Source organism: Mustela nivalis (assembly GCF_964662115.1).
Source record: "Mustela nivalis genome assembly, chromosome: X".
Taxonomy (NCBI): domain Eukaryota; kingdom Metazoa; phylum Chordata; class Mammalia; order Carnivora; family Mustelidae; genus Mustela; species Mustela nivalis.
Window position 1 is genome coordinate 38,788,422 of NC_139040.1, and position 22,753 is coordinate 38,811,174.

A 22,753-nucleotide genomic window follows, 5' to 3' on the forward strand; every position below is an offset into this window, starting at 1 on the left:
CAAAATGTAAGTTACTCAGCTGCACTAGCCCCATTTCAAGCACTCAACAGCCACATGTGGCTATTGGCTACCATACTGGACAGCACAGCTATAACAAGTTCTATTGAGCAGGTTTATCCTAACAACCTATCTATGGAGGTAGAGGTAGGGTGGGTTGTTAGGAGGGGTACTTCAGGCTCTGGGGAAAGAAGATGGGTTTACTTGTCTCTCTCTTAAGAGAGTCTGTATGTGAATTTCTAAATAAGTGAGCCAGCAATTATTTACTAAGTTCTGTACTTGGTTCTGTGAGGGATATACAGGAAGTAGCTTCATAAATAGTCACTAAATTTAAATGAGCAATTGAAGGCATCATAAAAGCATAATATCTAAAGATATGAGCCTTATATCCATGAAAAATCTAATAATAAAAGGCACTGCATAAGCAAGTGTTGATAATAACTGAATGTGATCAAAATTCAAAAAAGGGGAAATCAATGAGCATTAGAGCCATCAGAAATGATTTCAAAGAGGACACAGGATTTTAACTGGTGCTTAAATTATTGCTTCAAGTAGGATGAACAGAATTAAGACAGGAGAAAATTCCAGATTAGGGGAATGCTAGTAAGTATGTGTGGGTCAGAGAGGGGTCTAAGTTCTGGAGAATACTGGGCGATGAGATTAGCGACGTGACTCAAGCCTGGATGGTAGAGGGAACGAAGCAAGCTGGTAGAGTCCAAGTCTCAGTCAAGCCACTAACAGCTTTCAGAGCCCTCTCACGTGATGCTTGAGACAGCCTCTTGAGGTATCCAGGGCAAAGATCATTACTTCCAGTTTAGAGTTGAAGGAACTGAGTCTCAGAGAGGTGAGGAGTCTTGCCCAGAGTCAGTGAGCTGTATAACCAGGATTCAAACCGACTTAACCTTACTCTCTGTCCAGTATTCTCCACTATACATTGCTGTTACAATAGAAGCTGGGTCCAAGGCATTGGAGACAAGGGGTAGAAATGAGAAGGTTGTTGTAATAATGCAGACACAAAGCACTGAATCCCTGGCCTAAGGTGGCAAGAAATCAGATGTTCTGGCCATATAACATACTATAAAACAAACTGACAATGCAGTCCCCACTGTTTATAGGGGATAGTAAAAGTAGACTGCCCAAGGCGAGAAGAGTATAATTATTTTTAACTGGAAGTGATCTAAACTACCCCAAAGGAATAAATCTTAGCAATATTATTCATATGCTTTGTCCAGATTTTTCCAGACATCTGAAGGCAATGTTTTGGACACGGTTCCTAAGCAAACAACTCTTTATGTGTCTATGCATTTTTATGAGCCATTTCTGTCTTGCTAGTGTTTCCTTCCTCTGTCCATTTCAATGTTCATTTCTCAGAACTAATTGGTCATATGATCTCTTACTCATGGAGATTTCCAGTGAGAAAGGACTAGTGCAAAAAGGTCAAGGAGCTACAGGCCTTGAAGTTTTTCCATGCTATTTGTTTAGTAAAAATAATTATTGGCAATTTAGTTCATAATACTTTACTAAGAAAATATTAAAATACAGCATTATCTGACTAATCTTGGAGGATCGCTTCACCTAGGTCACTGAGCTGCTCAAAAACCTCACCAGGCTTCCAAGATTGCTCCAACTGATAGGAGTTGCATATGAGCTCATCAGCCTGGAATTTAAGGCACTCTCCTATATGGCCACCTCCTACATTTGTATTTGTCCCCCGCTGCTCATTACTCCTTTCATTACTCTTTTCAGCCAAAAGAAACCATGTGATACATTGGAGGCTCTCTGCTCATTCATGTCCTACTTATACTTAAGTCCTACCTCAAATGCTACTTTCTCTATGAACACTTTGGCCTCAATTTTCCCACCAAGAGAATGGCTTCTTCTAAGCTGCTACAGTCCCTTATTTTTATCTCTTTTATGGCACCGGGCACTTTGTTCTCTAGAGTATTGTTATTTTCAGGCATGTCATATCTCTGTTATTGGGACAAACTCCCACCCCAGTCCATGTAGTGCTTCTCTCCATATTCCCGAAAGCTCCAATCATAGGGCATTGCAATAAGTTGTCCCCCTAAGCCCCATCAAATGTTTATGGGATGAATGCGCACACTGACAAAAGTTGACAAGCTGGTTTATATGTCTGTGCAAACATCCATTTAACAATCCTTTGTGGAGGACCTACCATATGACTGACATTGTACAAGGCCTTGGGGAGAGTAACACGTGTTAAGCAACTCCAAGTCTGTTGGGAAGAGAGAAGGAGAGTTCATTTTTATGCAGTATGGTCAGTGTTGGCAGGTGGAGCTCAGGAAGCACAGCAGAGGACCATCTAAGCCAGCCTGGGTACACAGAAGGTTTGGGGAAGAGAGGTGATGACAGGACTTAGCCTTAAATGATCAGAGTTAAGCAAATATGGTAGAAGGATGTTCCAGGCAGAAGAACAGCTTGGACCCAAATGCCAAGGGCTGAGAGACTGTGCAACAGTGAGGCCACATGGAAACTGTCAGGGGTTGAGGCTGGAAAAACAAACAAGCCCAGGAGATGTTGGCCTTGGAAGCCTTGGTTAGGCTTCTGACTTAACCCAGGCTTCCTGGAGTCCCTGAATGCTTTCAAACACACTCAGGAGGAAGTCTGGGCATCTCCCTATGAGCAGAATAGAAACAGTGCAACAAGTAATTGCCTGTAATACCAATCTTAGTTGTTGGTTTTTAAACATTATCAAATTAGCTTCTGTTAAGGAAAAAAAAAAAAAAAGCCTAAAGTGACCATCTTTGTCAAGGAAGGGGAGAAGGTGGATCTCTGTCTTGGGGCATGCTCACTGGCATAGCACAATGGCAAAAACTCTGGAGTCCTCCCCAGGAACAGTAACTCTCCACTTCATTTAGGGCACTTGCCCAGGTTTTCGCCTCTGTTTACAATCACCTCACCCACTTCCCAGACCACGGGAGTTTTCTCCACACCCTTTCAACATCACACTTCATTAGGAAATACTGCCAGCAGGCATATGATGTTTAAAAATTCTTTACCTTTGATGTCATGTAAAACTATACTGCCAGAGTTCAGTTTTTGGATTGCATAAAATTATACATGTACCTTCACTTTCAAAACAAAAGATGTGTTCCAAGTTAACCCTCGGGTAAAGTTCTGTAAAGTGAACCTGATTTTCCAACACTATTTTGTCATTATTTGCGCCATGGTTCCCCAAGAAGAGACAACTGTACTCCATCTCAAAAAGATGGAGCTTGAGTGCCTGGGTGGCTCAGTGGGTTAAGCCTCTGCCTTCGGCTCAGGTCATGATTTCAGGGTCCGGGGATCAAGTCCTGCATGCAGCTCTCTACTCAGCGGGGAGTCTGCTTCCTTCTCTCTCTCTCTGCCTGTCTCTCTGCCTACTTGTGATCTCTCTCCCTCTGTCAAATAAATAAAATCTTTAAAAAAAATAAAAAGATGCAGCTTGCTATAAAATGGCTCCTCATCCCTGTTGTGCACTGTGTATACCAGACACCAGGAAAATAAACATCTTTCTGCTGAAAAGCAACCCACCAACCACAGCAAAAATACTCTCTAATAGGGGCACCTGGGTGGCTCAGTGGGTTAAAGCCTCTGCCTTCGGCTTGGGTCATGATCCCAGGGTCCTGGGATTGAGCTCCACATTGGGCTCTCTGCTCAGTAGGGAGCCTGCTTTCCCCCCACCTCTCTCTGCCTGCCTTTCTGCCTACTTGTGATCTGCCAAATAAATAAATAATTAAAATCCTAAAAAAAATACTCTCTAATATCTGCAGGCAGAAAATCTTGATCTGCTAAACAAACACAGATCCGTTTTTAACTCCAAAAGTGGCTCTTCAGAAAGTAGGGCTGCTTATAAGATGCCCAGCCATCAGCTCTTTCATTAATACTTACTTAACTTATTCTAAGTTAAAAATGTCTTTTGATTTACTCCACCTACCCTGAAGACTCCACTCCTAGATTTATGTCCAGGAAAAATGAGTGCATGTGTCCACTGAAAGATACGGTAAAAAATGTTCGCAGCAGCTTTATCCATAACATCCAAAGCCTAGAAGCAATCCCAGTGTCCATCAGTGGAATACAATCAACACAGTGTTAGTGTTTGCCCCAAATACATAAGTTGAAGCCCTAATCCCCAGTATGATGGCATTTGGAGGTGGGCCCTTTGGGAGGTAGTTAGGTCATGAGGATAGAATCCCTGTGAGTGGAATCAGTTCCTGTATAAGGAAAGATACCAGAGAGATGATCTGCCTCCCTCATGTGAAGACACAGGAAGAAGGTAGCCATCTGCAAGCCAGAAAGAGAGACCTCACCAGATACCCAGCCTGCAGATGCCATGATCTTGGGCTTCCCAGCCTCTAGAACTGTGAGAATAAATGTTTGTGGCTTAATCCATTTGGTCTATGAAGGTTGTTACAGCAGCCTGAATGAACTAAGACAAGGTGCATGGATCAACTGTGGCAAACCATTCATAGCAATGGTACAGAGCAAGAAAAAAGAACTAATATTAGGTACAAGACACAGATGAATCTCACAGACGCATTAAACAAAAGAAGTCAGACATAAAATAGTACATACAATATGATTCTGTTCATATAAAGTCTGAAATCGGGCAAAACTAATCTATGATAAAAGCAGTCAGAATAGTTGTTACCTTTGGGAGGTGGTGTTGGCTGGTGGGAAGAGGCAAGATGGAAACTCTGGGACAGCAGAGGTGGGGGAAGAAATGTTATCTTGATCTGGGTAGAGGGTACACATATATAAAATTTCACTGAGCTGTACACTTAACATCTGTGCACTTAGCTGTATGTAAAGAATACCTCAATTCAAGAAAAGAGAAAAAGGTAAGTCTCTATACTGGATTTATTTCTGGTACAGATGGGCAACATAGATCAAAATTATGCTAACAACAAAATATTTTTTTATCAGGAACAGAGATATAGCTCTAGATTTCTCCACCCCCTCAACACACACACATCAAAGCCAAGTCAAAGTATTTGGGTGCTCCAGATATTACTTAGATGTCAGGCTAATTTATTGGATTTTTCAACTTCTAGTATTCCAAAATGTTATTGATTTTGTAGGCTCACTTTGATTTGATTACAAATTCCCAAACTTACTAATTCTTCTTTTCTACTATAGCATTAGCTGATCTTCATCAGAGAAATATATTGAATTCCCCCCCCCCAAATGTTAGTGGAAGAAAGTATAATAGACTGAAGAGAACAAAGGCTTATGAATTGGAAGAACTAGGTTCTATTTCTGCTCTGTCTTTTGCTACGTAAGTCACCTTGGGCAACTCTTGTAAACTAAGATTCCCTTTCCTTATCCATAAAATGTAGATAGTATCTTCCCCACAGGGCTATAGTGAGGAGCAAATGAGAGAATGCATATAAACGTGCTTTGTAAACTTTAAATGAGTGTTAATATCCCCAAAGCTAAGTGTTTCTTTAGAACTTGTGCCTGGTTGTGGCCAAGAGAAAATGTACTTAAATGTCAAAGCTTGTACTTCAGTTTCGCACATCTTACATTTCACCAGAGATTTAGGATCAGCAAGTGCACTCAATTTCTAACATCTCTGAAAAGTTGGAATGATTCCATGATAATGAATACTGAAAATAGACGTGTACAGGGAAGCAGGATGAAGAACTGTTCCCAATTATGACTTTTAAGTCTATCTCTAGTGTATTCTCCATTATATTCAGTTCATACTTCTAGAACTTTGAACTGTTTCTGCAACACTCATGCCATGGTTCCCCCTCTCTGTTATGAATTTCACAATAACTATCCCTAAAGGCTGTTCCCATTTCTACTTTCTGCCATCCACCATGACCACGATAGCAAAATTTAAAAATACTCCCCACTCTGAGCTCCTCGTCAGAGACCTGAGTAGTCCTGGTCAGAGAGCCCCAAATAGAAAACGCCGTTTCTTAAGTGTCACCTTTTGATGTTTGGTTCTCTGATGACGGGAAGTGATATAGGCCAGAGTTGCCTCAGACTGCTTCCTGTCACCAGCTATCTTTTCCATCAGATCCAGCAAGAAATGTCTGACTGGAGAGTCATGCAAGTGTGAGAGGAGCTAGACAGAAGGAAAAACGACGAATGATTTGGTTTCAATGTCCCCAGTGGTTCTCGTTCCTGCAGATTTTGTTCTTAGTCTCAGAGTTAAGTTTGCCAAACTAGAGCAAACCTACAGATAAACAAACAAAAAAGACTAGAGAAGGTAAATCCTGAAGTTTTCAAGACCCTTGAGAAGCATTCCCTTCAGGCATTGAGTCCCAGTTTAGAGCTCTTCGGTGAACCTTCTGAACAAGGGGATAAAAACTGACTTTATAGAAGTAGATTGACAACAGCAAAAAGGGAACAGCTTGACAAACAGCTGACAAGGAAACAGACACAACATCATAAAAAAACTAATATGGAGTCATATACTCACACACACATACAATGACTAAATGGTCTGGGACCATGCAGTGAAGGGACAACCATTGAATCATATTTCAACAGGCCTTAGAATACCATTGCATTATAGCATATAATAACTGATAGTCATAACAATGGTCCTCACTCAAAAAATTAGATTATGCCCATAAAAGCTGTATAAGAAATCAGAGGAGTAAATTGCTTCTTGGTTGGGTTTTTTTTCCCCCTCTTTGGGGAATTCCATTCATGATAGTGAAAATGTTAAAAGCTTACAGAGCTTAGAGGGAATCATGAGCCATTTAGAAAGTTGTTTATTCAAAATGCCTTTTCCCCAGAAAGAGTGAGGTAACTGAGATTCTACTTTCGTTGGTAAGATGAGATGAATGCTGGTTGTATAACAGACACAAGTGTTATCAGGAGGTCAGAAAAAGGAGATGAGCCTAGGATAACATAATCAGAGAAGGCTTCACTGAGGAGCCAGGGCTGGGTTTGCTTTGAGGTCCCTCTCCACCCAAAGCCTGGTTCTGCCTTCCTGTATTGCCATCATTAAGCAGTCCTGCCAGGGTCTCAAGTTTAGAGTCACTAAAAAAGACTAGTTTTAAGGGAAATGTAGTGATAGTGAATAAAAAGAAAAATGGCAGGCAGACCCTGTACCATAAAGGAGCTTGCTGATGCCTTAATGTCCGAATAAGCAGAGCCTCTGGTATGGGTGGCAATTGTGCCAAGCAGCAAATAATTTCTGGGAACCATGGATGGGGTACCATTCATACTCTGAAACTACTGGAAAAGCAAGGTTTAACAAAGAATTTTTACTTGATAGTCTAATTTTATTTAGTGTATACAAGTATACCAGTGGGAGACTACAAAACATTACTGAAAGAAATTAAAGATGACACAAACAAATGGAAAGACATCTGTGTTCATGGGTTGAAAGACCTAATATTGTTAAGATAGCCATATGACCTAAAACAACCTATGGATTCAACACAATTCCTTAAAATCCCTCTACCCACCTCCCCTCTGGTAACCATCAATTTGTTCTCTATAGTTAAGAGTCTGTTTCTTAGTTTCTCTCTCCCCATTTTTTCCCATTGCACATTTGTTTTGTTTCTTAAATTCCACATGAGTGAGATTATCTGGTATTTGTCTTTCCCTGCCTTATTTTGCTTAGCATTATACTATACTCTAGCTCCATCCAGATGTTGCAAATGGCAAGAGTTCATTCTTTTTTCATGGCTGAATAATATTCCATTATATATAATGTATAAATGTATTATATATACATGTAAATACATATATATGTATATACATATACATATACACACACATATATATATATATATACAATTTCTTCATCCATCTATTGATGGACCCTTGGGCTGCTTCCATATCATGCTATTATAAATAACGTTACTATAAACATAAAGGTGCATGTATTCTTTTGAATTAGTGTTTTTGTATTTGGGGGGTAAATACGCAGTAGTGCAGTTACTACATAGGGTAGTTCTAGTTTTGACTTTTAAAAAAGATTTTTAAAATTTATTTATTTTATAGAGAGAGTGGGAGAGTAGGGGGAGGGGTGCTGGGGAGGGAGAGGGAGAGAATCTCAAGCAAACTCCATGCTGAGTGCAGAGCCTGATACAGAGCTTGATCTCACAACCCTGAGATCATGATCTGAGCTGAAACTAAAGAGTCAGACATTTAATGGATTGAGCTACCTAGGCGACCCTCTGTTTTAACTTTTTGAGGAAACTACATACCATTTTCAACAGTGGCTGCACCATTTTTCATTCCCACCAGTGGTGCATGAGTGTTCCTTTTTCTCCACACCCTCACCAACATTTGTTGCTTCTTGTTTTTTTTATTTTAACCATTCTGACAGATATCTCACTGAAGTTTTGATTTGCATTTCCTTGATGATGAGCGATGCTAAACATCTTTCCATGCATCTGTTGGTCATCTGGATGTCTCTTCTTCAGAGAAATGTCTGTTCATGTCTTCTGCCCATTTTTAATTACATTATTCATGTTTTAGGCAGTGAGTTTTATGTTCTTTATATATTTTAGATACTAATCCATTATCAGAGATGTCATTTGGAAAATATCTTCTCCCATTCAGTAGGTTTTTAGTTTTGTTGACTGTTTCCTTCACTGTGCAGAAGCTTTTCATTTTGATGTAGTCCCAATAGTTTATTTTTGCTTTTATTTCCCTTGTTGCAGTAGATAAATCTAGAAAAATGTTGCTATGGCCAATGTCAGAGATATTACTGCCTGTGCTCTCTAAAACTTCTATGGTTTCAGGTCTCACATTTAGGTCTTTATTCCATTTTTTGAGTTTATTTTTATGTATGGTGTAAGAAAGTGATCTAATTTCATTCTTTTGGATGTAGGACACCAGTTTTCCCAATACCATTTATTGAAGAGACTGTCTTTTTCCCTGCTTTGTCAAAGATTAATTGATCATATAATTATGTGCTTATTTCTGGGTTTTCTATTCTTTGCGTTGATCTATGTGCCTATATTAGTATCAGTACCATACCGTCTTGATCACTACAGCTTTGTAATATAACCTGAAGTCCAGAATTGTGATGCCTTCAGCTGTCCTTTTCTTTTTCAAGGTTGTTTTCATTTTTATCATGAATGGATGTTGTACTTTGTCAAATGTGTTTTCTGCATCTATTGAAATGATATATGGTTTTTATCCTTTCTTTTACTGAAGTGATGTATCACATCGATTGATTTATGAATATTGAACCACTCTTGCATCCCAGAAATAAAGCCCACTTGCTCATGGTAAATGATTTTTTAATGTATTGTTGGATTCAGTTTATTAGTATCTTGTTGAGGATTTCTGCATCTATGTTCATCAGAAATACTGGCTTGTAGTTCTCATTTTTTTGTGGTGTCTTTGTCTGGTTTTGGTATCAAGGCAATACTGACTTCACAGAATAAATTTGGAGCTTTTCCTTCTTCTTCTATATTTTAGACTGTTTGAGAAGTATGGGTATTCAAACTTTAAATGTCTGGTAGAATTTACCTGTGAAGCTGTTTGGTCCTGGACTTTTGTTTGTTGGGAGTTTTTTGATTACTGATTCAATCTCCTTGCTGGTAATTACCAAATTGTCTATTTCTTCGTGCTTCAGTTTTGCTAGGTTATATGTTTCTAGAAATTTATCCATTTCTTCTGGGTTATCTAATTTGTTGGCATATAGTTTTTCATAATATTCTCTTACAATTGTTTGTGTTTCTGCGGTGTTGGTTGCTATTTCTTCTCTTTTGTTTGTGATTTTGTTTATTTAAGTCCTCCCCCCCTTTTTTTGATGAGTCTGGCTAGAAGTTTATCAATTACTAATAAGTGGTTTTTTAAAAAATGTCAATAAAATTGACAACCTTTAGCTGTATTAGCTAAGAAAATAGAATACCCAGATAAATAAAATCAGATATGAAAGAGGAAATATCATAAAAAATGACACAGAAATTAAAAGGATTATCAGAAACTACTATGAACAATGATATGCCAACAAATTGGACAAACAAAAAGAAATGGTTAAATTCCTAAATGTATACAACTTATCAATACGAAACTGTGAAGAAACAGAAAATCTGAACAGAAGTATAGCTAGTAAGGAGATTGATTCAGTCATCAAAAAACTCCAAACAAATAAAAACCTAGGCCCAAATGGATTCACTGGTGAATTCTATCAAACAGTAAAAGAAGAATTAGCATCTTTTAAAGTATTAACTTCATTAATTTTAATTTTATTTATCTATTTACTTATTTATTTAAAGAGAGAGAGTGTGCAAGCAGGGTGTGACGGGCAGAGGGAAAGGGAAAGATTCTTACACAGACTTTGTGCTCAGCACAGAGCCTGATGAGGGGCTCGATCTCATGACTGTGAGATCATGACCTGAGGCAAAATCAAGAGTCAGATGCTTAACCAATTGAGCCACCAGGTACCCTGAAAGAATTAACTTTAAATTCACTCTTTAAGTTAAAAACATTTATTCTTTTTAAAAAATAAGTTCTGAAGCCAATTTTTCTTAAACTCTTCCAAAAAACTGAAAAGGAGGGAACACTTCCAAACTCTTTTTGTGAGGCCACCCCTACCCTGATACCAAAACAAGAAAAGGACACTAGAGGAAATGAAAATTGCAGACCAATTTCTCTGATAAATATAGATGCAAAAATCTTCAAAAATATGAGCAAGCCAAATTCAATAACATATTTTTAAATATTATACACCACAACTAAGTAGGATTTCTCTCTGGGATGTCAGGATGACCCAACATATGCAAATCAATCAATGTGATACACCATATTAACAGAATGCGGGGAGGAATCACATGATCATCTCAACAGATTCAGATTAGGCATCTGACAAAATTCAACACCTTTTCATGTTGAAAAGTTGAGTATTCTAAATTCAACAAACTAAGAATAAAAGTAAATTACCTCAAATAATAAATGTCATGTATAAAAAGTCCACAGATAACATCATACTCAATGGTGAAAAACTGAAAGCTTTCCTCTAAGATCAGGAATGAGACAAGGATACCCAGTGTCACCATTTCTATTCAGTCTAGTACTAAAAGCCCTAGCCAGAGCAATTAGGCAAAATAAATAAATAACATTTAAATCAGAAAGAAAGGAAAATTAACTTTTTTGTACATGATATAACCTTGTATGTAAAAACCCTAAAGACTCCACAAAAATTGTTCGAGTAATTGAATTGAGCATGTAATCTAAATATTTTTATAGGATACAAAATCAACATACAAAAAAATCAGTCAGGGGCACCTGGGTGGCTCAGTGGGTTAAAGCCCCTGCCTTCAGCTCAGGTCATGATCCCAGGGTCCTGGGATCAAGCCCCACACCGGGCTCTCTGCTTGGCTGGGAGACTGCTTCCCTTCCTCTCTCTCTGCCTGTCTCTCTGCCTACTTGTGATCTCTGTCTGTCAAATAAATAAATAAAATCTTTTTAAAAAAATCAGTCATGGGATGCCTGGGTGGCTCAGTTGGTTAAGCGGCTGCCTTCGGCTCAAGTCATGATCCCAGCGTCCTGAGATCGAGTCCCGCATCGGGCTCCTTGCTCAGCGGGGAGCCTGCTTCTCCCTCTGCCTCTGCCTGCCATTCTGTCTGCCTGTGCTCGCTCTCTCCCCCTCTCTCTGATAAATAAATAAAATCTTTAAAAAAATCAGTCATATTTCCATCTAATAGCAATGAACTATCTGAAAAAATTATTTAGAAAAGGATTCTATTAAAATAGAATGAAAATAATAAAAGTTACAAATAAATTTAACTAAGGAGGTGACCAACTTGTATACTATAAATTATACAAAGCATTCCTGAAAGGAATTTAAAGGCCCAAATAAATTGCGAGACATCCCATGTTCTCAAATTGGAAGACAATACTGTGCAAACATCCACACTACACACTGAATGTGATCCCTTTCAAAATCCTGATGGCATTTTTATAGAAACAAAAAAATTATCCTAAAATTCAAATGAAACCACAAAGGATCTCAAATAGCCGAAAGAATTCTGAGAAAGAAAAACAAAGCTAGAGACCACACATTTCCTAATTTCAAGATATATTACAAGGTTATAGCAATCAAAAGAGTATGGCACTGGCATAAAGATAGACACATAGGCCAATGGAATAGAACACAGTGCCCAGAAATAAACTCATACACATGAGTTTATTTAAAATTATCTTTGTCAAATTATCTTTGACAAGGGTGCCAAGAGTACACAATGAAGAAAGGATAGGCTTTTCAACAAACAGTGTTGGGGAAAGGACATCCACATGCAAAAGAAAAATGGGGCCCTTATTGTAGACCATATGCAAAAATCAGATCAAAATTAAAGGTTTCAACGTAGGCCCTAAAACTATAAAATGCCTTGAAAAAAACAGGGCAAAATCTTCATGACATTGATCTTGGCAATGACTTCTTAAATATGACACTAAAAGCACAGGCAACCAAAGCATAAACAGATAGGTGGGACTACATCAAACTAAAAAGCTTCTGTTCAGCAAAGTTAACAACCAACAGAATGAAAAGACAACCTACAGAATAGAAGAAAATACTTTTAAACCATATATCTGATAAGGTGTTAATATCCAAAATATGTAAGGAACCCCTATAACTCAATAGCAAAAAAACTATTTAAAAAATAATAAATAGGGGCACCTGGGTGGCTCAGTGGGTTGAAGCCTCTGCCTTCGACTCAGGTCCTAATCCTAGGGTCCTGGGATCGAGCCTCGCATCGCATCTCGCTCTCTGCTCAGCAGGGAGCCTGCTTCCCTTCCCCTCTCTCTCTGCCTGCCTCTCTGCCTACATGTGTTCTCTGTCAAATAAATAAATAAAATCCTTAAAAAAAATTAATAAATAAATAAATAACAAAATAACTTTACTTAAAACTGAGCAAAGGATTTGGAGAGATATTTTTCCAAAGAAGATATACAAATAGCCAACACGTATATGAAAAGATGCTCAACATCACTAATTGTCAGGGAAATGCTAATCAAAACTACAATCAAATATCACCTCACACTTATTAGGATGGCTATTACTTTAAAAAAAAAGAGAAAGAACAAGTGTTGGTGAGTATATGGAGAAACTGGAAGCCTTGTACACTGTTGGTGAGAATGAGCAAATGGAAGAGCTGCTATGTAAAACACTATGGCAGGTCCTCAAAAAATTACCAATGAAACTACCATATGATCCAGCAATCCCATTTCTGGATATTTATGCAAAAGAACAAAGATCAGGACTTGGAAAAGATATTTGCACTGCCATGTTATTTGCAGCATTATCTACAATAGCCAAGAGGTAGAAATAATCTAAATGTCCATCGATAGATGAATGGACAAAGAAAATGTGGTATATACATACATTAGAATATTAGTCTGCCATATAAATAGAAATCCTGTCACATGCTACAACGTGAATGAAACTTGAAGACATGCTGAGTGAAATGAGATAGTCACAGAATAACAAATACTGCCTCGTTCTGCTTACATGAGGTATCTGAAGTATTCAAACTCAAAGAAACAGAAATTAGAACAACAGAGGTTGCCAGGGGCTGGGAGGAGGGGGAATTAGGGTGTTACTGTTCAATGGGTATAGAGTTTCAGCCATACCAAGATGAGAAAGTTCTATAAATCTGCCAGACAACTTCATGCCTATAGTTAATACTGTAATGTACACTTAAAAATGTGTTGACAGTGGATCTTATATTACGTATTATTTACAGCAATAAAACATACGTGACATGCCGCTAAACCACTGATGAGTGGGAAATTTATAGCACTAAGTATGTACCTTAGAAAGGAGGAAAAGTCTCAAATTAAAAAATCTAACTTCCCATTTTTTAAGGGAAGATTTTTTCCCTTAAAGAGCAAAATAAACCCAAAGGAAGCAAAAGGAAGGAAATAATAGGTAAGACCAGAAATCAACAAGATTGAAAAATAAAAATCAATGAAATAAAGAGCTGATTCTTTGAAAAGGTCAATAAAATCAATAGCTCTCTAGCAAGAGTGACAAACTGATAAAAGAGAGAAGATATAAATTAATACCAGAATGAGATAGGGGATATCACTAGAGACTCCACAAACTCCAAAAAGATAATAAGGGAATACTACAAACAAATGTACACATATAAATGTTACAATTTAGATAGACTGGACCACTTCCTTGAAAACTGTAAACATATACTCACTCAGTATGAAGAAGATAATGTGAGCAGCTCTATGACTAATACAGGAAATTGAATCTCCAGGCCCAGATGGTCACACTGGAGAATTTTTCCAACCACTTGAAGGAGAATTAATAGTGATATTATGCAATCTTTTCCAGAAAATAGAAGAATGAATATTTCCCAACTCTTATAAGGCCAATATTTCCTTAAACTAAGATCAGACAGACTGTACAAAAAATCAGATAAAAGCCAATATCATTCATGAATACAGACACAAAAATCCTTAACAAAATATTAGCAAATGGAATTCTTCAATATATAAAGAAATTTATACACTACATGACCAAGTGGGTTTATTCGAGGGATGCAAGGCTGGTTCAGTATTTGACAATCAATCAATGTAATCCACCATATTATGACAAAATGAGAAAACTAATATGGTCTAATATCAATTGATACAGAAAAAGCTATTTAACAAAATTCAACACTCATTCATGATAAAAATATTCGGAAAACTGGAAATTGAAAGGGAACTGCCTCAACTTTACTTTTTTAAAGATTTATTTATTTGAGAACAAGAGAGAGTGAGTGGGGAAGGGGCAGAAGGAGAGAATCTCAAGTAGACTCCCTACTGAGCACAGAGCCAGATACAGGGCTTGATCCCAGGACCCATGAGATCATGACCTGAGCCAAAATCAAGAGTTAGACGCTTTACTCACTGAGCCACCCTGTAGGCATTTACCTCAACTTTCAAAAGAAGAAAGGAAAGGAAAGGAAGGAAGAAAGAGAGAAAAGGAAAGGAAGACAGACCTACAGCGAACATCATACTTAATGCTAAAAGACTGATTGCTTCTTCCCTAAGATTGGGAACAAGGCAAGGGTTCAACTCTCACCACTGCTATTCAAAATACTGAAAGTCCTAGACAGAACAATAAGGGAAGGAAAAAAAAATAAAATGCATATTGAGTAAAATGGAAGAAATATCATTGTCCCTATTTGCAGATGACAAGGCAGTCTACAAAGAAAATTGAAGCTATCAACCACAACAAACAAACAAACACAAAACAACCTCTTACAACTTAGCAAATTCAGCAACATTGCAGGCTGCAAGATTATCATAAAAAATCATCTGCATTACTATATATTAGCAATGAACACATGAAAACCAAAATTAAAAATACATTACCATGAAGGGTCACTCAAATAAATGAAATATTTATAATTCTCAAAAAATACATATAAGACCTGTATGCTGAAAGGGACACAATGCCAAGAAAACAAATAAAAGAAAATCTAAATAAATGGAGAGACACTCCCCATTCACGGATTGAAAACACTCAACTTAGTAAAGATGCTATTCTCCCCAAATTGATATACAGGTCTAATATAATGCCTATCAACATTCTGGCAATTTTTTTAGATATAGGTAAGATTATTCTAAAACGTATAGGAAAAGGAAAAGGAAGAAACAATACTAAAAAAATAATAAGGTAGGAGGAATCACTCTACCCAATTTTTAAACTTATTATAGAGCTACAGTAAATAAGACCCTGGGGTGTGGCAGAGTGACAGACACATAGATAGACACATGAGTCAGAACAGAAAACCCAGAAATAGGCTCATACAAATTCAGTTTACTCATTTTTTTTAACCACAGTACACAAGCAATTCAATGAAGCTGAGGCAACTGGGTATCCATAGTTTAAAAAATTAATCTCAACTCAAACCTCACACTATATACAAAAATTACCTGAAAATGGATCATGGACTTAAATGTAAAATGTAACTAGAAAACTTTTGGAAACAATCTAGGAAAAAATCTTTGAGATCCAGGGCTTGAAGAAAAAGAGTTAGAGAGAACAACAAAAGCACAATCCAGAAATGAAAAAGCAAATTGATGAATTGGGCATCATCAGAATTACATTCTTACTATGTAAGAAATCCTATTCATGAGATGAAAAGACAAGCCATAGTCTACTAGAGAATACTTGCAAATTACACATATGACAAAGAACTTGTATCTAGACTATATAAAGAACTGCCAACACTTGACAGTTAAAACAAACAAACCCAAATAATGTAATTAGAAAATGGGCAAGGTACATAAAGAAACATTTCACTGAAGAAGATACAGGGATGGCAAATAAACACATAAAAATTTTGACTGTGATTAGTTGTTAGAGAAATGCAAATAAAATCACAATACATTTATCAGTCACTATGCACCTATCAGAATGGTTCAACTAAAAACAATGATACTCCCAATAGCAGCAAAGGTGCAGAGAAGCTGGATCTCCCATACACTGCCTATAGAAATGTACGATGGTATAGCCACTCTGGAAAAATTGTTGGTCTCTTTAAAAACTAAGCATCCACTTTTCATATGACCCAGCAATTGCCCTATTGGGTGTTTATATCAGAGAAATAAAAATCTAGGTCTACACAAAATCCTATACTCAAATGGTCATACCAGTTTTATTTGTAATAGTCCCAAAGCGGAAATGACCAAAATGTCCCTCAATACAAGAAGGAGTGAACCTGACCCTAATTTTAATATATCCAAGGCATGGAACATTTCTCAGCAATAAAAAAGAAGAAATTATTGTCACACTTATCAACTTGCATGGCTTTGAGGTAAAATTATGAAGTAAAAATATGGAAAAATCACATACTTTATGATTCTATTAATATAAAACTCTCAAAATGACAAAATTAGAGAGGAGAACACATTAGTATTAGTCAGGGGTATGGATGATGGGAGTCAGTGGTAGGTGTGGCCTTAAAAGGTAGCTTTCTAGTGAAATATTTCTGTATCTTGATTGTCGTGATGGTTACACAAATCTACTCATGTGATAAAGTAACAGAGAACTGTACACACACATCATTTCAACATCAATTTCCTGCTTTTCATATTGTATTATGATGACATAAAATGTAATGATTGGGACAAACTGGATGAAGAATATACGGAGATTTTTGTACTATTTCTGCATTGTGTATGTCTTTTATTATTGACTTTCAAAAAGTTAAAAAAAGAAACCATAATAAAATAACTGAGAAACAAGAATGTGGAAGCTAAAACCCAAGGAATAAGTAAATAAAACATTTTATTATGATAGTCCGTTGTACAAAGGGATAGATTTTAAATGGGGAAGGTGTACATAGCCAGTGACATGCAATACCAAAGACATTTCTCTGTAACATCAAAACATGTGCTGAAAAAACATTACAGCCACAGATTTAAACATCTCCTCTAAAACCGGGCAACTGGCAATTGTGAAGTGTTTGCAATAAGCCACATAAAGGAATTACATCTTCAAACAATGCATTATGAATGGCAAAGTGTCTTCAGGCCAGTTGTTCAAACTTTACCCAGTAAGTGGTAGGGAAGGAGGAGTTTCATTCTGAATAACCCACAACCTATTCCTGGGACTGTTAACAGTTCACTGATTTGCATTCACCCTGTGTAAATTGTCCTGAAGTTTGTTTCACTATAGAATACATTCGTTTCCAGTTATGAAAAAAAACATATTTGTCTTGAGTAAAATATTTAGTGATAATTAGGAAAGGGCACACAGGGGGAAATTGCCTCTCTCTGCCCTGTCCAAAATGATAACCACTAGCCACATGAAGCTGTTCAAATTTAAAATAATTAAAATTAACTGAAATTTAAAATTTACTTCCTAGACACATTTCAAGTGCTCAATGTAACTAGCAGCTGTTGTGAATATTAATAAAGGAAAACATCAGTAAAATGGAGTCAAGAGACCAGAAGCTGGAGCTCTCATACCCTATCACTGTCAATCACAGATCCCAATAGGAAGAGACCTATTTTGTATTCCCAACAGAAAGAAGCCTTACTTTCCTATCCCAGCAGGAGGAAAAGAAATTTTCTCCTTGGGTGCAAATGGCCCAGCCAATGAGAGACTGACACAACTCAACCAGTAAAAAGCCAGTACACTTCAAACTCCCAGTTTCCTCCAATGGTTTTTCTTGTGTATAACAGTTCCTCTCAACTACCTCCCCTTCCTCAATAAAACCACATTCCTCTTCCTTGTTCTCCAGATTTGCCTGTGGTTTTGCTGTAGCTTGTGTGTCCTGAACTGTGATTCTCTGCTATTCCTGAATAAACCCATTTTTGGTTAAAATAACTGAAAGTTTTATTTTTTAAAGTAAACACTACCATACTAGAACAGCATAGATACAGAACTTTTCCATCATCACAAATAGCTCCATACGAGAGCATTGCTCTCAAGCATGAAAAACATGTCATTTTCTTTCCATCAGAGGTAGCCTTAACAGCCCAAAGAGCTATAGGAATTAGTGTTGCATTATCTGAGGTTTTGATTTATATATGATTTCATCTTCAGCAATATTGAGTACTATGTTGTAGTGGTTAGGTGCTAGGGCATTAGGCCTGGATTTCAATTTTAGCTCCAACTTTTAGTAAACTGTGTGGCCTTAGGCACGTTAGATTACTTCAATTCTCTGAACCTGCCTTCTCATTTTTAATAAATGGGGATTGGAGAAATAATAGTTCCTACATCCTAGGGCTGTTGTGAAGGATTAAATCAGATATAAGACCAGTATCTGACACATTAATGTTAGTTATTCTTAGCCTTATTATGTCCAGAAGGTGAATCTGGTTTGTTCTAGGATGTACAATCTAGGTGACCATGTAGAAAAGGCAACAGGAAATAATCATATGAGCAGCAAGGGAGCCAGTCCCTAACAGGGGGCTCCTTTGACTCTTGATAGATAAACAGTCATCATCTTGTTCCTCCATAACTTGGGGCCAGAGACAAAAGAAACATTTTCCCTTATAGATCTGTCTTTCAACCTTCAAAAAGTCAAGAGTTACCTTACCCTTAGCCTCAAAGGACTCAGAACTGAAAGTTAACTGCCATGTGGTATCAAAAGAAAAAAATAAAATAAATAAAAATTAATTAATTAAATAAAAACAAAATAAAAGTACAAGACACCATCTATAAAAGAAGATAACCCAAACAAGTCATTCAGTAGGATTGCTCAGAGTTATTTTTCCAGCTGTTCTTAGCAATCAAATGGAATTCCTTGATGGATTATTAAGGTAAACTGTTACTATATTCAATCCTATGTGAATACTACAAACCAGCCAGCTGTATCTCTGTAATCAACAAGATATTTATTGAACACATACTATGAATATGACATTCACTCTACAACCCCCATCAGCAAACTTCATCTAGCAGGCCAAATTAAATCCACTCATGTTTTTCATCTGGGAAACTAAGAGGAATGATTTTTACATTTTTAAACTGTCAGACAAACTGCCTTCAGTCACTGTTATCAAACACTGAATGGCTCTGGAAATGAGCTTTCACTGCAGACTTGGTAATGTTTCTTAATTCAATCTAAAATAACAGGCAAGGGGCACCTGGGTGGCTCAGTGCATTAAGTCTCTGCCTTGGGCTCAGGTCATGATCTCAGGGTCCTGGGATCCAGCCCTGCATCAGGCTCTCTGCTCAGCAGGGAGCCTGCTTCTCCCCTCTCTCTGCCTGCCTCTCTGCCTACATGGGATCTCCCCATCAAATAAATAAATAAAATCTTTAGAGAAAATAAAATAACAAGGCAAAACGGCATTTCTTTGTGAAACTTACAAAAAAAAATACAGACACAAAAATCCTTAACAAAATATTAGCAAATGGAATTCTTCAATATATAAAGAAATTTATACACTACATGACCAAGTGGGTTTATTCGAGGGATGCAAGGCTGGTTCAATATTTGACAATCAATCAATGTAATCCACCATATTATGACAAAACGAGAAAACTAATATGGTCTAATATCAATTGATACAGAAAAAGCTATTTAACAAAATTCAACACTCATTCATGATAAAAATACTCAGAAAACTGGAAATTGAATGGGAACTGCCTTTTTGTTGGAAAGTCATTTCAACAACTACTACTGTTTGAACCAAAAGTAACGTCAACACGCTTTATATACTTCCCATAACAAGTCAAAACAAGAAAATCACAATGATACACCACTTCACACCCTCTAGAATGGCTATAATAAAAGAGACAGACATTAACAAGTTCTGGTAAAGAGATGGAGAAATTGAAACCATCATATATTGCTGGTGGAAATGTAAAATGGTGCAGCTGTTGTAGAAAAGTTTGGCAGTTCTTCACAAAGTTAAACAGAGTTGCCCTGTGGCCTAGCAATTCAACTCCTAGATACGTAGCAAGAGAAATGAAAACACATGTCTGCACAGAAGCTTGCACACGAATGTTTATAGGAGCATTATTCATAACAGCCAAAAGGTGGAAACCACTCAAATTCCCATTAATTGATGAACAGAAAAATAAAATATTGTGTAGCCATACAATGGAATATTATTAAGCTATAAAAAGGAACAAAGTATTGATACATTTGGAGAAAGGTCAAAAACATGCTAAGTGAAAGAAGGCAGACCCAAAAGACCACATATCAAGTCTTTCTGTTTGTATGAAAACTCAGAAAACAAAAATCCACAGAAACAGAAATTAGATTATTGGTTGGGAGTAGCAATGGGGAGTGACTGAAAACGGGCACAAGTTTTCTTTCCAGGGTGATGGAAATCTTTCAAATAAGATTGTGTTGATGGTAACACAACTTGAAAGTACATTAATAATAAACTGTACACTTTAAAAAATGTAGAACACCAAAAGCGTGATTCACAAAAGAAAAAATTATGAATTGGACCTCATCAAAATTCAAAACCCTTGCACTTCAAAAGACACCATTAAGAAAATGAAAAGGCAAGCAACAGTCTAATAGAAAAAATCCACATATCATATATCTTGCAAGGACTTGTATCTAGAATGTAAAAACAATTCTTAAAACTGAACAATAAAAAGACGATAAAGATAATAACTCAATTCAAAAATGGGAAAAATATGTGAACAGACACCACACCAAAGAAGATACACAACTATCTAATAAGCACACAAGACAATGCTCATCATCATTAGTCGTTAAGGAAATACAAATTAAAACCACAATGAGTTATCACTTCACACTCATTTAGAATGGCTATGATAAAAAGACAATAACAAATGTTGGCAAGGATCTGGGGAAACAGAAACCCTCCTACATTGCTGGGGAAAAGCAAATAGTATGACCACTTTGGAAAACAGTTTTGCAGTTTCTTGAAACGTTAAACATGAATTTGCCATATATTCCAGTAATTCCACCCTTAGGTATCTACTAATAAGAACTGAAAACATAGGTCCACGGGAAGTCTTGTGCACACATGTTCTTAGCAACTAATATTAGTAGTAATAACCAACAACTGGAAACAACCTATCAACTAGGGAGTAGACAGGAAAAGTGTGTTATATCCACAAAATAGAATATTATTTGGCAATAAAAAATTAATGAGGTACAGATACATGCTACAATATGGATGGACTTTAAAAATATCATGCTAAGTGAAAGAAGCCAGGCACGAAAGACCACATATTGTAAGATTTTATTTAGATGAAAAGTCAAGAATAGGCAAATTTATAGAGACAGAAAGTAGATTAGTCGTTACCTGGGGATGGGAGTGGGAATAAGGATTAACTATAAATGAGCATGAAGGATCTTATTGGGGGAATGAAAATGTTCTAAAACTTTATGGGGAAGGCAGCACCACTCAGTAAAGTTACTAAAAATCATTTAATTATACATTTGAACTGAGTGACTTTTATGGTATGTAAAATACATTTCAATAAAGCTGTTAAAAACAGGAAAAGAACAGTAGGGGAAATTGGATGAAGGGTACACAGGAAGTTTGTACTACCTTTGCAACTTTTCTGTAAAGCTAGAGCCATTCTGAAATTTTAAAAATTAAATAAAAATTAACAAGAATATGTTTGTGGGTTGATATAAGTATATGGCAGTACCTACCATTGTGAAAAGACATTTACAAAGATAAGATAAGAAAATTCCATTACAGAGCAGCACTAACAGATGAACACTTGATGTGATTATTAAGACGGGGAACCCTGACTGTGAACCCCAATTAAACAAAATGTAGTCTTCCCCCCGCAAAAAATTCCATTATTTCTATAAGGAGTCTTGTGTAACAAAAAAAAGCAACCAACTATTGTTTTATTTTGGATTTTATCAGTAAACATTTGTTGAAATTTGTTTTCTCTCTTGTTATATAAGTGCATGCAAATTATCCACAATTTCACCTTTTGGACTGCAACGCCTAAAGTATTTACTATCTGCGCTTCACAGAAAGTTTGCCAAGTCCTGCTCTACACCATAACAGGATAAATATAAACATAATCAGTCTCTTTCTTGAGTGTATTCTTATCATTACCTAGTTTTGGCATAAGGCCCTCCTGGATATGTCCTATAAAGGATAAGCCTTGCATCTCTTCTGCTTATGGCAGTATTTGGGATTTCCATAAATAGAAACACTCTTAGCTTAATATTTCTAGCAAAGCCTCGATGTCATCGTTTTTATCATGACATTAAAGGGCCAACACCATACCACAGTATGAAGATGACTCTCATCAAGTTGTGATGTCACCAGGCCATGGACTCACCGAGGTCAATTAGATATCAAGTGGCTCCCATGGCCTCACACCCTGCCTTTGGCATCACCCTGGCAC

At 36.9% G+C, this 22,753-nt stretch overlaps 1 protein-coding gene across 6 annotated transcripts in view; it reads right to left on the reverse strand.

Annotated features, from left to right (window-relative positions):
* Positions 1–22,753, reverse strand: part of ATG4A (autophagy related 4A cysteine peptidase) — a 53,991-nt gene that overhangs the window by 27,994 nt on the left and 3,244 nt on the right. The window lies entirely within an intron of this gene.